Genomic DNA, 13,713 nt, shown 5'->3' with positions numbered 1-13,713 from the left:
AAGAAGAACAATGTTCTGGCTATCAATGCGCGTGGGCTGATCACTGGCGCGGTTCGTGATAATATAATTGTATTTATTACGTTTGCATAATTTGATATCTGGATGTTAGTGCTTAGAAATTACAATCATTACATTTAAATAACGTATTTAATGCTGAGGCATTAAAGCGAACAGGCACGAGGCACGAAACGAATAGGAATGAGGCACGAAAGCGATATACATATTCACTCATCCCGGAGAAAGACCTCTCATCCCGGAAAGATAACTGTTCACGTGGGGAAATTAACGCAGGCGAAACCGCGGACAAAAGCTAGTGAAATATACAACTGTAATAAAACAGTACTTTTAAATACCAGATTTTCAAAGAATCAATGATAATTTAAACTTTCTATTTTTTATATATTAATGTGCAAATCTGCAATACATTGATTATATATAATTTTCGATTTTTTTGATAAATTTGGAAGTTGTAGCATCAGATATTGATTAAAAACATAGTAAAGCCTTATAAGAGTTTATCGTGGGTCGCGTGAGCCACTGTGCGCTCAGCTGACGTAGAGGCCGTCATGTCTATTTTAAAAATCTCGTCACTACGTCGATGACATTATTATGATTATTGCGCGATAGGAAACTATAAAATATCACATAAAATATTGATTTGAGTTGATTTTAAACAATGTAACAGATATAATGTTGTAACTCTGTTAAAACATCTTAAACGGTTTATTTTCATCAGAAATGAACCTGTGTAGACAGTTGCGCGTCGGATAAAATCAACGTCAAATTTGACGGTGCAACTAACACAAAGCTTTGGTAACGATATTCTCGATTTGTTTTTAACTATATTACAGCAAGTAATAAATAAATAAACAAGATGTGAGGAATTTATTTAAATTATTTTTGCATATATTTGTTGTAGGTAGGTACCTATTTACTGTAGGTACATCACACGCACGCGTGACTAAGGCAATTAAAGTGGTATTTGTATGTAATCAAGTGGAAATTATGAATTTCCGATTTTAGAATCAAGTTATTTGTAGTTTATTAAACAACAATAGCGGCAAAAAAACTCATATAATGTCAATTAGTATTTATTTTTGTGTTGATATTTTAAGTAGCTTTCCACGTTTCCACGTTGATCTTAACTAATTTCAGTTTGAAAATGAATATATAAAAAAAAAATAAAAGATCGTGGCTAATTGAGAAACTCCTCCTTTACAAAGGTAGGCTTCGACTTTAGGGTCTAGCTGTGTACAGTCGTATACGTCATAGGGACGCTGCGGTAATAGGGACGATTTTACTTTTGTATTGATGTGCAGTGGATTGTACATATTAAACTGCACCGGTGAAGTAGCTGTCCTTGGACGAAACTGGCTCTCCTTTAAACTTTTAAGATGTCGGGCAGAGTTTAGAGTCAAGTTACAGAACGAAACATTTTATTAAAAAAACTATCATTGGCTTAACTCAGTCATAATCTAAATTTATGTTTAAAAAAGTCATTTATGAATTTAATTATAGCTCCTTAAATTACTCATTAAGTATGTATGTAATTATGTATGTTAGAAATGTAAAAGTTTTGAAATTTTTGCGTCGTTCGTATAGTCAATCAGCCAGAATATTATGATAAAATATGGCATAAATTAAGGGCTACTTATTCCACTAAAATATTTTTAAAAGCTAGTTAAAAAAATCTTGCAACCACATTCACGCGAAAGATACACCGTAAAAACAATGTGACACTGAGCAAGAGACTCCAAAGTAAATTGTGTTATACCTAGCCAGATTTAAACTGTTTTTTTAGATTAATTAGGTATACATTACATCAGTTTCTGCCTACACTGCTACACTTGATGTCTTGGATATGGACAGATACATCGCTAATTAGACGTGAAGACGACGATAGACTCACGCCCACATTATGTGAAATGTGAGATATTAACAAAGCACTTATTATGTTTTTTTTAATATGGGATAACAATATTATTATTTAGAATACTAAGGGTGAGTTGCACAGTCAAATATATATATATATATATATATATATATGCATTGACTATCATTGCTGTCACATTTTTTGACCAATTCCTACGGGAATAGCGAATGTTCATTTCTAAAAATGTGTTAAGATGATACCTTGGTATCAGCTATCTCAATGCCAAATTTCATAAAAACTGAGCCAGGCTTCTGAACGTGAAGAAGTAACAAACATATTCACAAACTTTCGTCTTTATAATACTGTTGTTCGTCTTTATATTACCGTTCGGATGTCATTAAAGAAATGCTTTAATGACATCCGAACGCATGAATTATACGTACTTTTATTTTTATCAAGTCTAAAGTGTAGGCTTCAATGTAGATGTACCACCCACTACGATTATTTGAATTCGTTTATGGAACCGGAACGTTACTCGATCTACAGACCAAGTTACACTGGTGATTTTCTAAGCAATTTTCTATAATATTACTATAATAATAAGGTTTAAAATCTCCACTATATATCCAACTTTATAAATAACTGTACCTTATTCTGCGGAAGTTGAGAAGAAAATGTTACTCAGTTTTTGATCGTTATAGGTATTTAGGGGAAAAGTTGAAGAATCTAGTAATCGGAGATAGATTTACGTGCGATGACGACAATGCGAAGTGGAGACGTAGAAAAAAGTAGGAAATCGGGCCCTGGGCTCCGACGCGCAACTGCCGTAGAAGCAACCGGGAAAACGCTCAGATGAGAGATAGAGATACAAATCCCTATGTTATTAGCTAGTTATTTAATTTTAGTATTTTTTTGATAAATAATAAATAAGAACCAATATAAATGAATAGATTTACAATCAATTAAAAGTTAATGAAATGTATCCTTAGTGATGTAACGACGACAACTCAATTAAGTAATTTTCTTCTGGAATTTCTTTTCAGCTTTGGCTATTTATTCATTCTGATTTTCTGTTAATTTAAAGGAAAATTTTTAAATCATATAAAAACTGATTGCAGTTTCAGGGAATCCAATTAGGGCTGTGACTTCCGAACGTGTTTTGTACGAATATTTGGATAGAAAGTTAATTAAACTGGATATATGATCCAGCGTAGGCACATCCGGCACACCTTTGACCTTTTTGGACGAGAGTTTCTGAAACATATTACCAGTCAAAGTAAAACATGATTAATCCTCAAAGGTCTGCAAAAATTAAAAGTTTGTCGCTCTCCGAAAATTCGTTTAATTTTGTAAGAACGCAGAGATGTTTTCTATATCTTTTGTTGGGGTGGAACGTGTTTTTCAGTCCAGTATGAAAGCTTTTAGCGAACTAGATTAGTTACCTACCTATTTACGAATTATAATACTAATATTTCTCATGCTGACCATCCAAACAATTGTCTTTTTTTTAAATTGTAAGTTTGAATTAAGTATATTGTTGGCGCATCACGCAAAATCTACTAGAAGGAAATTGTATAGTAAATGGTCTAACTTAAAATCCAGATTTTATCGCGATACCTTATTTAGAAGCCGAGATTTTGACCAAAAATAATTATGTGCGTCCACATTAAAGTGAACGCCGATGAAGTCTCCGGCAAATGTACCTAGCAATAAATACAGACTTCCTTTCTTTCATCCTCGCGTGTTCTTGGTTTCATTTATGGCCATCTTGTCTCGAAGCCCATGGTCCGCCTAAAAATACATGAAATTAAAAAAAATTGGCTCTGAATTTTCGACAAACGGACAAGCGCCTGTAATCCTCGTACGACTTCCATAGAAGGAAATGTTGTGGTCCTATTTTAGGCCGGAAACCATACGGCAAAAATATAAAAAAATATTATTATTATGCGTTGTTATTAGTTGCTTATATAAGTGAATTAAAAAAGATACATTACTTCGTGTTCCTCAGTACAAAAGTTTTCCGTCACTATGTTCCGAGTTTGGTTCCCACGCAATGAGGTATAAATTTATTTCACATCATGATGTTATGGTGGCGGCATGAGAAAAACGTAGACTTTCTTATATCAGGTGATAATTGAATCTGTCACGTCAGGTCAAGTCTGTTATGACACGACAATAAAATTGATATTCTAAAATAATAAATCTTCCACTAGTTTCTCTGTAACTAAATGCGAAGCGAAAATATGAAGACGTGGTGGTTGGTCTAGTGGTTAAGACCATACGCGATCGAAAGGTCCAAAGTTCGGATTCTCGGACCAATTAGACTCGTGTATATATATAGTAAATAGTTTTCATTGATTACAACTTGCTTCCGATGAAGGAAAACATCGCCAGGAAACTTGCACACTGGTTGACAATTTAAGTACACTAGTGAGTATGCGATAACTTGCCACGTTTACGGAAAAGTCATGTCAGATGCCTTTAGGCAACTTGAATAAAATGTGTTAGCTAATACACTCGAAAAGATGAACACTGTAACAAATCCAAGAAGGTGTGCCCTGAAATACGTATCTCAAGATTAATAATTAAGATACATCTACTTATTTGTAGCCGACTCAAAATATAATTTATTTATCTGACACTGCAACTACTGTAACGATAACAAAAGAATAACAGTTAATTCATAATGTATAATTTATCGAACAATGACGGACGATACATTGTAAAATATTCACATCACACGAATTTCTAATTTCATACTCAACACAGAGGTCAAACTGGTTCGCATTCGCCATAGCTAATAGGGGAGCTAAAGCTAAATCAATAAGCTTATAGAAATATAAAAAAACAATATTCCACTGCTATGACTTGACACATTTATCGATAGATATTTCTACGTGAACGCATGTAATGAGAATGATGCGGAATTGACGCCTCATAGGGCCTTTTGTGTACTAACTTGTGTGGCAACTAGTTTTTTCACAACTTAACCATTGTGGTTTTAAAATCGATCACCGGCACACTTTGGCAATAGAATGTCTCTTCATTCGAAGATAGATCTACATCGATGAGAAGTACATTAATTAAAACTTCAGTCAGATATAAGTCATTCCGAAGAGGTTATTTTACGACATCCAGAGAGCAACTGAGAGTAATCTAATCATGTTCACAAATTTAGTATATACTGGAATTAAGATTGCATTGGAAATTGTATTGGGTGAGTGCCATCAGTCCACTTTGAAGTTGACTTCTAACTGCGCGCAGCTGATGTTTTTAGATAAAATGGCGTAATTTGTGTTTTTCTGCGCAGGCTTCAAAGTTGACTGCTGCGACCAATCCTAATTGGACCAAATAAAAGACACTTAGAATGTCAACGACGCAATAGTGCAACTGCACACCATCTCGCCGTTTGAAAAATATTCTGCATACATACAATTGTTTATTATGATACAATTTAGAATATTTAAGAATGAGTTATAAGACTGTACATTTTTTATTTTGCGACGGGTGGCTCGTACGTTATTGGACGCAGCGGAGCACGAAGCACGTCGTTAGGCAGTCGCTTGTTAAAAATAAAATTATACAATTTTAGCACCCCCAGGCTTCCTTTTGTGAGCCACCTTCTATTAGAAGTTGTTTCGTAAATGTATCACAGGGATAGCTCGGATGCGAATATTATAATGGTCTAATTTTGACTGTTTGCGTTGCATTTATAGACTGAAGCGACTGGAATTTGACTGACTTCAATTTTGCACCTGTTTTGTTCGTGTTACGTAACTATTATTTTAAAAGGTCACTTTATTTAGAATTCAATTTCAATATCAACCCATAGAATTAGATACAACTCATAGATTCTTAGTAGAATATATATTTTTTAATTTGTTTATTTTACTTGAGTTTCAAATGAAAATCCTGATTATTTAAACGGTGTAAGTCGTTAATTATTAAATACAAACATATAAACAAATAAGAATTAGTTATTTATCCATACTGAATAGCTCACGAAAATGTTGCGTTGTAATCCAATATATAACAAATGATTGATGTAAACAAGGCTAATGCTTGTTTATATGAATCATTTACGTAAAGGATAATATTTACCAAGGGAAAGGATGCTTAGTAATCTAATGCGGACGCGAGCAGTTTGTCTAAGTGGTTACAATATGACATTTTATAAGAATATCATAATTATATGATTGCAATCACAAAAGTTACTTGAAAAATATATTTGATTTTCACTCAAGATTACATAAACCAAACTATATATAAGAACACGCCTGTTTTCCATGGGGATAGGCGGATAATAAGAATATCTACGATTCTTAGCCATTGATGGCTTAATATAAAAAGAAGCCATCTGTCGCGTTTGACTGCCTGCATGAGCTTTATAAACACAAAATATACCTGACAGATTTTTGTATAGTTTTCAACAATATATATGTATAGTGTGATTTCCGAGGTGGAAGTTTATTATGGTTTTAACCAACTGAAGCCGGAAGGGCCGCGATGTAACTAGCAAACGAGTTATGAATATAAGAATTTATTATGCCTCCAAACTATATTTATTTAGATGGCTCAGCTTTTGTATAGGATTAGATACTGTTTACATTATCCACTAACCTTGAATAACTGTGTCGGTCAGTATTGCTTATGGCAAACATGTTAATTTCATTCAAAGACGATAAAGGACTGCGGTTTGCCGTCAATGCCGGAAGAGCCTTATTACATGTAGGATCGTTGTGGGAGGCTCTATGTTTAGTAAAGCTGTTCAATTGTTCTTTTACAATGAATATACAAACGGATAAGACTGTACTTAAAACGAGAATAACATAGGCAGTAAAAATAATGTAGGTACCTACATTATTTTTACTGTAATTCATGTAAATGAATAATTCTTATCAAGTTCTTTTGGTAGGTACTTTATTCAAAATATCGCGAAAATTGTTGTTTGGCATGCTTATTATAGAATGATTTATTAAAGTTTTTAATAGCACATAAAAGGAACAACCCATTTTTTTAATACTTATGCAATGGCAGAAGTAGGTACGGTACGTATATACGTAAAATCTATGAATAAGTACGAACCAAGCAACGCCATGTATATCGAGTTGTGTTAGGAAGGACTATATTTTGTTTGAATATTGTCATTACGTATTAGAAATTATTTTTTGTTCATAAATTAGACTATGTTTTTGAGGTAACATGGTCCTAATTATGGTGTGCCTTGAATAAACATTATGATATGAAGTCATTTAATAAATAAAAACATTTTATTATTTAATTCCTTTTACCTTCTTTCAAATACGTCTATCAATATTATTGTACTTAATAATAAATTATTAAGTATTAAAAATACTGCAGACGTATTTGTTAGATTAGTTATCTGTGCATGTGCATTGAACCAAACCAGACGATGGATATTCAAAGTGCAGTGCGAGAGCATGGGAATTTTTTATAACATTGTATTGACCCCAAACAGTTTTACTTCACTGCACTTAACGTGCATTGCAGACTAACTCAGTGTCTTGATATTACAGAATTCAAGTCATTCAACGAATATTGACTCTGTGTCAAGGCAATGAATTTTAAAAAGAATACCTACCTAATTTTAATACATCTGCATTTTGATAATTCATTTATATCTGAGCTTTGTTTCCTTTTATCTATAATACGCATGGTACGATACGCACAACACCAGTTGTTACGACGTATTTATATTTTGTCATTTATATAATATGCTAATTATCTTCATTATAATCTACTATACGAAGTTAAGGGGATGCTTTACATGGGTGCGGATACTAGATGTCTAGAATCCTTTACGAGGTTTTTATACCATTTTGACCACATTTTTTTATTATCCTCATTAAAAATGAGGTTGCCAGGGTACTGATTGCGGGCACTACTTAGGCTAGAGACGACTGCAATAAGTTCAATTTGTTATTTCACACTATAACCTAGAGGCACGTGTGTTGTGGGTGGAGTATGAACAACTGTCGATGATGTCATAGACACCACATACTTCGTAATCTTTGTCACATTCTGTACTTGGGAAATGAACTCCAAATTCCCAATGACACAGTAACTTGACATTCTTAAAGTTATGCAAGACCGGTCGCTCACTCTCGCGTCGACTCATTCACTAAACCCAAGCACCTGTTCCAAGTTCGCACATCCCACGATAAATCATGCAAAATCAAATAAAATAAAATGTTACTTAGCAATAAGGTAAAACTTAAGAATTTAAGATATAGGTATATAATCAGTAATATAAAATGTCCTTGCTGCAATGCAAGTACGATGCAGTTAACTGCATGTTTACCTTGATAATAAACATCTAAGAACACATCACTGTATTCATCATCACAGACACATAAGTTTCGTCACTGGTTCCGATTTAGTTACTTTGTTTTGTACACAAATTTCGAGTATGTTAGAAGCGGCGCGTACGGGCGTTGCGCACGCGCAGTCCACTGACTGGAGGAGTGAATTGACGGAGGCACAGGTTGCGCGGGAGGGCCCCTCCTGCCCCCCCAGGCCCCTCTCGGCAAGGCTGCCCTCTCGGCACTCTGAGGCATTCCGACTGTGACAACAACGTGCCCATTTAAGTCTTTGGACATGGTTTGATGGCCACGACGGCCATATGGTGTCTTGCACTTACGTGATTAAGGCTTTTCAATGGAATTCCGTAATAGTCATGAATTACGTCAAGTCATCAAGTGTGGGAACTGCAAGAGGCACAGTTAGTAATGTTTCGATGGGCAAGCTCGAATTTAAATTCCTACTATTTGCACAGGTTTTTGATAGCACCTCTCAGATCGTATACCTATTTAAAAATCTGAATATTCAGATGCTTCATTTTTTATAGAACATTTGTATTTCTAATGTGGTAATGCGAGTTATAGAAAATAATTAGATTAAATTTGTAGGTTTCGTTTGGATAAAGTCGCATGGAACAGCTACTTTAGCAATATAAATTATTTGTTATAATTAGTTCAAAAAAGACGGAAATCACAAATTGGAATGTATGATGCGCTCCTCATAACTGAAGTTCCAGTTAATTAATTTCGTATTTAACGAACATGATGGATGGACGCTTTCATATTTTCAAGCAGAGTAAATACGTATATGAGCCATCTGAAATTACACTATTTGTACTCATATTTATTGTAAAAGTTTAATTAAAAAATAGAAATGTAGTCGTTTATGACATAAAATATGTATGTACGTATATTATATGGTGTTATGTCCTTTTATCACCATCATCCAAAAAGTACCTAAATGCAAAAAAACAATATTGCCACAATACTGCCAGTATACCGTTTTGAGACACTTGCACAGGTTATATAAATACGAAAGTTTGTGATATTATGCATATATAATGATATAGAACTCTATCGTACATGTTCGGACCCTTTCCAGGCTTTATTTGCTAGTTAGGCGAGTCATATATACACAAAATGTACTTATTTAATGTTTGTTATGTGCTTAGGAAAGGAAAATGTTTTAGTAATTTATGTGGGCATAAATTATTAATAAACAGCCCTCCGCGCAGCTATCTGTGGAGGAGTTAAATTGGATTCAAGGGTCGCGAAGGTTTAATTTGATACGGGTTCGGTCGAGCGAGGCCCTTTATACTGAAGAGAATTTGTCGATTTTGAATACACACAGTTCTCGCCTCACAGGGCGTAGCTACCGCTGTACCTGCTGTATCAATCAAAACTGGACCAACTAGCACACTAGCGCTACCATCATTTATCAATTTTATAACTAAATAAGTGGTACTACGTAACATGATACATCAGACAATTAATTTTATTATTAAGTATAAATACTTTTGTATTGAACACAGTAGTCATAATTTACTAAAAAGAAAATGATGGCCACTAAAATTCTTGCCTTAAATCAGCCACGATTTTGTATTCTATCTCCTATTTATGGTATTTTTTTTTGTTTGCGCTATAAATTTAGTGAAGGAGCGTTCTCTTGAGAGCCTTAAGGAGGAGTCACCGAAACAGTGTGGGAAAAATAGGGTGTCCAGTAAACTCAGGTGAGTAAATTAGAAAAGCCGCTTCGTCATTGGTCATCAGGACGATGATGATGACGATAATTTATGAGATCTCATTTTTTTCTTATCGTTGGCCGCAGGGAGGCAAGGTCTTATCCGATTTTGTCATAGCTATGTATAAATTTGTTTAATTAATTTCGCTCACAACTATAGGTACCTATATATACATAGTTCACAAAGTTAAATATTGGAGTTATGTAGAAGTTAATAATTCTGTGTAATGTAGTTGGTCGTGATGGAGACGTCGAAGGCGCAGATCGGCAACAGCAGGTGCCGGCGGCCTAACTCGTGAATAAATTTGAATGGTTGAGCAGAGGACGGCGACACTTGGCCCACAGGCCACAGGTGCTGCCAACTCCACGTTCCATAAAATCCCCGCTGTCCAAGTTAAGGAAAAATGCTAGTAATTTTTCAAGTCTCCCCTTTTAGAACATTATCAGCAAGGTGTCTATAGAAAATCTTACCAATAAACACGGGTTAACTGTTTAAATTCGCCTAGTTTATATGCGAAAAGTTGTCACTAGATGTCGATAAGTAGTTATAAAATTCATATCAGATGCCTTTAAATCTGACACAAGTATTAGCACTCAAAAATATAGAAAACTAATATAAGATCGTAGAAATGCAGTTGTGGTTTAAAATGTTAATATTTGGATACTTCTATACCAACCGATACCAAATGGAGCCGCCATTTACAAATAACAGCTTGGCTTATCAACTTTTGTAACGGGTTTCATCGTCAAGACATTTTAATTAAGGTTTGGAACTCAAGTCTAGTTCGCCGTTGATAGATTTTTCAGTTTCACATTTCTTCTCGAGCTGCTATTTAATCCAATGGAGATATTTTGCCGCTTAAAGAGTTTAGTCCGCTTAAATTGCCTTTTGATATTTCCCAGCACAGTCTGTCGCGGCTAAAAGGAATCTTTTAAAATCCTTCTTGTTGAATAAACTGTTTTTGTTAGTTTTGCGACGAGGGCTTAAATCGTTGGATTGTTGGCAACTTTTTGTTTACTATCGGTCTGCTGTATTTCACTTTTATTTCAAAATATTCTTTTGTATATTTCAAGCCTATTGCTTTACGATAAATAATTTATAAACAATTCATTCTTTGTTAGCAATTGGCGTAACGAAAATGTATAAAAAGTATATCATAAGTATCATAAACATACTAACTAATGGTGCATGTATAATATAATCTATACATATAATAATACTGTAGGGCTATGTCTGGACATAAGAGATATTAGAGAAAAATAATTAATGAGCTCTTTATGGGATTATAAAAGTTAAAACATTTTTTTCTTAATGTAAGTTTAGTAAGGTAAGGTTCGCGCATCACGCAAAAATTACTAGATGGATTTTATGCAATAACACATTTGCAATAACTTAAAATTTGGTATAGGTTTCATCATTGCTTCGAACTTTAGATATTGACAACAATAAGTTAAGAGCGGACACAAGGTATAAACGAGGGCGAAGCCGCGGGCAAAAGCTAGTAATAAGTAAGTGAGAGCTATATTATTTTATCCTGAATACAGACACATTTCACAATCTAACTTGGGAGTCGCAAACTCAAATTGGATTTTCGTGTTTAGTGGGCGCAGGTGAAACATTTCAAGAAAATTTTTCAATAACTGAAAAATGGAATTGGTTTTCGACAGGAAATCGGTTTCTTATATTTTCCATCTCTTTGACAAATGAATACGTTATGAGTACAGGATACACAGTACAGGTTGTGCATGCGAAAGTAAATTGAAATATCTCCTCTAGAAAGTCTGTGATTGAAATAAACTTTGATGCAACGGTAAAAACAGTCATAATCAGAAATGCATTTCGTATTTTTTTTTATTTGAAAAAAAGAAATTGCTTTTTGTTAACAAATATCCTAACTTAAGATTTAGTCTAAATCTGAACTCAGGCAGAAAATACATTGAGTACACAATTACTACTAACCTCATTTTTCCAGTTGTTATATTGGAAACACAATTCTCTCTCAATGGTTCTCAAGGATTTATGGAACCTCAGAATTGACGAATGGCGTTGACAAGACAAGAAATGGCGTCATATAGTGTTGGATACCAATATTTATATTGGATTTTTGGGTAACTAAAAACCAACAACGTTAATCCAAAAACTACGCAACCAGTACTAATAACATACCTTTTAAATAATAATATCCCCATGGCACTCAGAGGCAAAATGAGACTGAATAGACTATGGGGTCGTGTAGAGTGTTACTCGTTACAGAGACCGTCTCGGGTAACTGAATTGCAATTTATTGCTTTCTCCTTGTTTTTCATAATTTATAAGATCACGAAGCCCGGGCGTCGCGGCCCTTTATAAATTTCAAATAAGCTTGATTTACGTTCCAGTAAAAACTAATGTTTTAATTACATTGGAGATGTTTTTGCTGTAAATTGACACGAGTATTTCGACATGATTTGATTATCCGGGATCTTAACGAGCTCGTAGACACTTTCGTTATACATTTCTTATTACATGAATATTTTTTTTCTTCTAAGTTTATGGTTTTAATATGTTTCGAATTTGGAACACGGCTAGTGCCGGATGAAAAGATTGATTATAAAAGTTACCAATAAATTAAAATTTTTTCAAAATATTTTTAATTCATACTATAATATTATAAAAAGAAAAAAAAAAGATTTTGTTTTATTGTTCGTAATGAATAAGCTTAAAAATTACTGTATCGATTTTGATCAAATTTGACACGGAAACCGTTTTATCTGAGCGAAGCCGCGACGAGCCACAGGTGTCATATAAAAATGAAGATAGTGACCATAGGTACTCGTATTTTTAAAGAGAAATATTAATTTTACGAAATTGAAAATTAAAACTAAATGCCGTATTTTTTTCCTTTTTTAGTTTTAATGTTTGTATATATGATTTTAATTAAATAGTGATTATCTATACATGTAATAAAACTGTAAGTGAGCATGTCTGTACATAGGAGATTTAAAGAAAAGTAATTATTGGGGCTCTATAAGGGACTAATGACGCCAAAACATTTTTTAAGTTTCATCGCGGTACGTTGCTTAGGATCCGAGAATATGTAATATATTTTCGTAATGTAAATATGAAAATGTGAAGCGGCTACTGTCAAAGGAAAATTATTGCCATTCTTAATTCAAATTCGAGCGCGAACATTATTTCGAAGTGCAAAAGTTTCCATTTTTATATTTGTTTCACTTTACCATTTTTAGATTTATAGTATAAGTTCATTAATTATGTACCTATATTTATATAACTTCTCTTCGACTGGACGTTTACTAGTATTGAATAGATTGTGTACATAGGTAATTGACTAGGTACTTTTCAAATTAGTCAAATTAAATAGGTACTATATTACTATTTAATATCAAAAGCAAGAAATACATAGAGCTTCTATGAGAGTGATGTGCTATGTTATGACGTCACGTATTTTGGTGTCAAAAATCATTCTTCATATACAATACAATACATAGCAAAAAAGTGTAAATCAAATAATTAATAATACCGATCAATTGAAGTGATTTAATGATTGATTTTTTAATGATTGAATTTTAATTAAAAAACCAATATGCATTTTATTTAGAAAAATAAATATCTACCACGCACATGGTGAAACGAAACTGTGACGATACTGCATACGACGCATAACTTCCGATTACATTCGGAATTATGCCACCGCGAATCCCGAGATGAGATTAAAAATAATAATCATACAGTAAATTTTTTTGCAGATTCATCTATGAATTTACAACTGGCCGCTGAC

At 33.6% G+C, this 13,713-nt stretch overlaps 1 protein-coding gene across 1 annotated transcript in view; it reads right to left on the bottom strand.

The window, feature by feature from the left end:
- Positions 1 to 8,359, bottom strand: part of jbug (jitterbug) — a 67,017-nt gene extending 58,658 nt beyond the window's left edge. Inside the window, exon 1 of the mRNA XM_053744688.1 lies at positions 8,196 to 8,359. The gene's annotated coding sequence lies outside the window, so the exon portion shown is untranslated. The remainder of the gene's footprint in view (positions 1 to 8,195) is intronic.
- Positions 8,360 to 13,713: the final 5,354 nt, after the last annotated feature.

This window comes from Plodia interpunctella, chromosome 5 (assembly GCF_027563975.2).
Source record: "Plodia interpunctella isolate USDA-ARS_2022_Savannah chromosome 5, ilPloInte3.2, whole genome shotgun sequence".
NCBI lineage: Eukaryota > Metazoa > Arthropoda > Insecta > Lepidoptera > Pyralidae > Plodia > Plodia interpunctella.
Note: the sequence above shows the minus strand (reverse complement) of the source record. Positions and strands in the feature narration are given on the sequence as shown.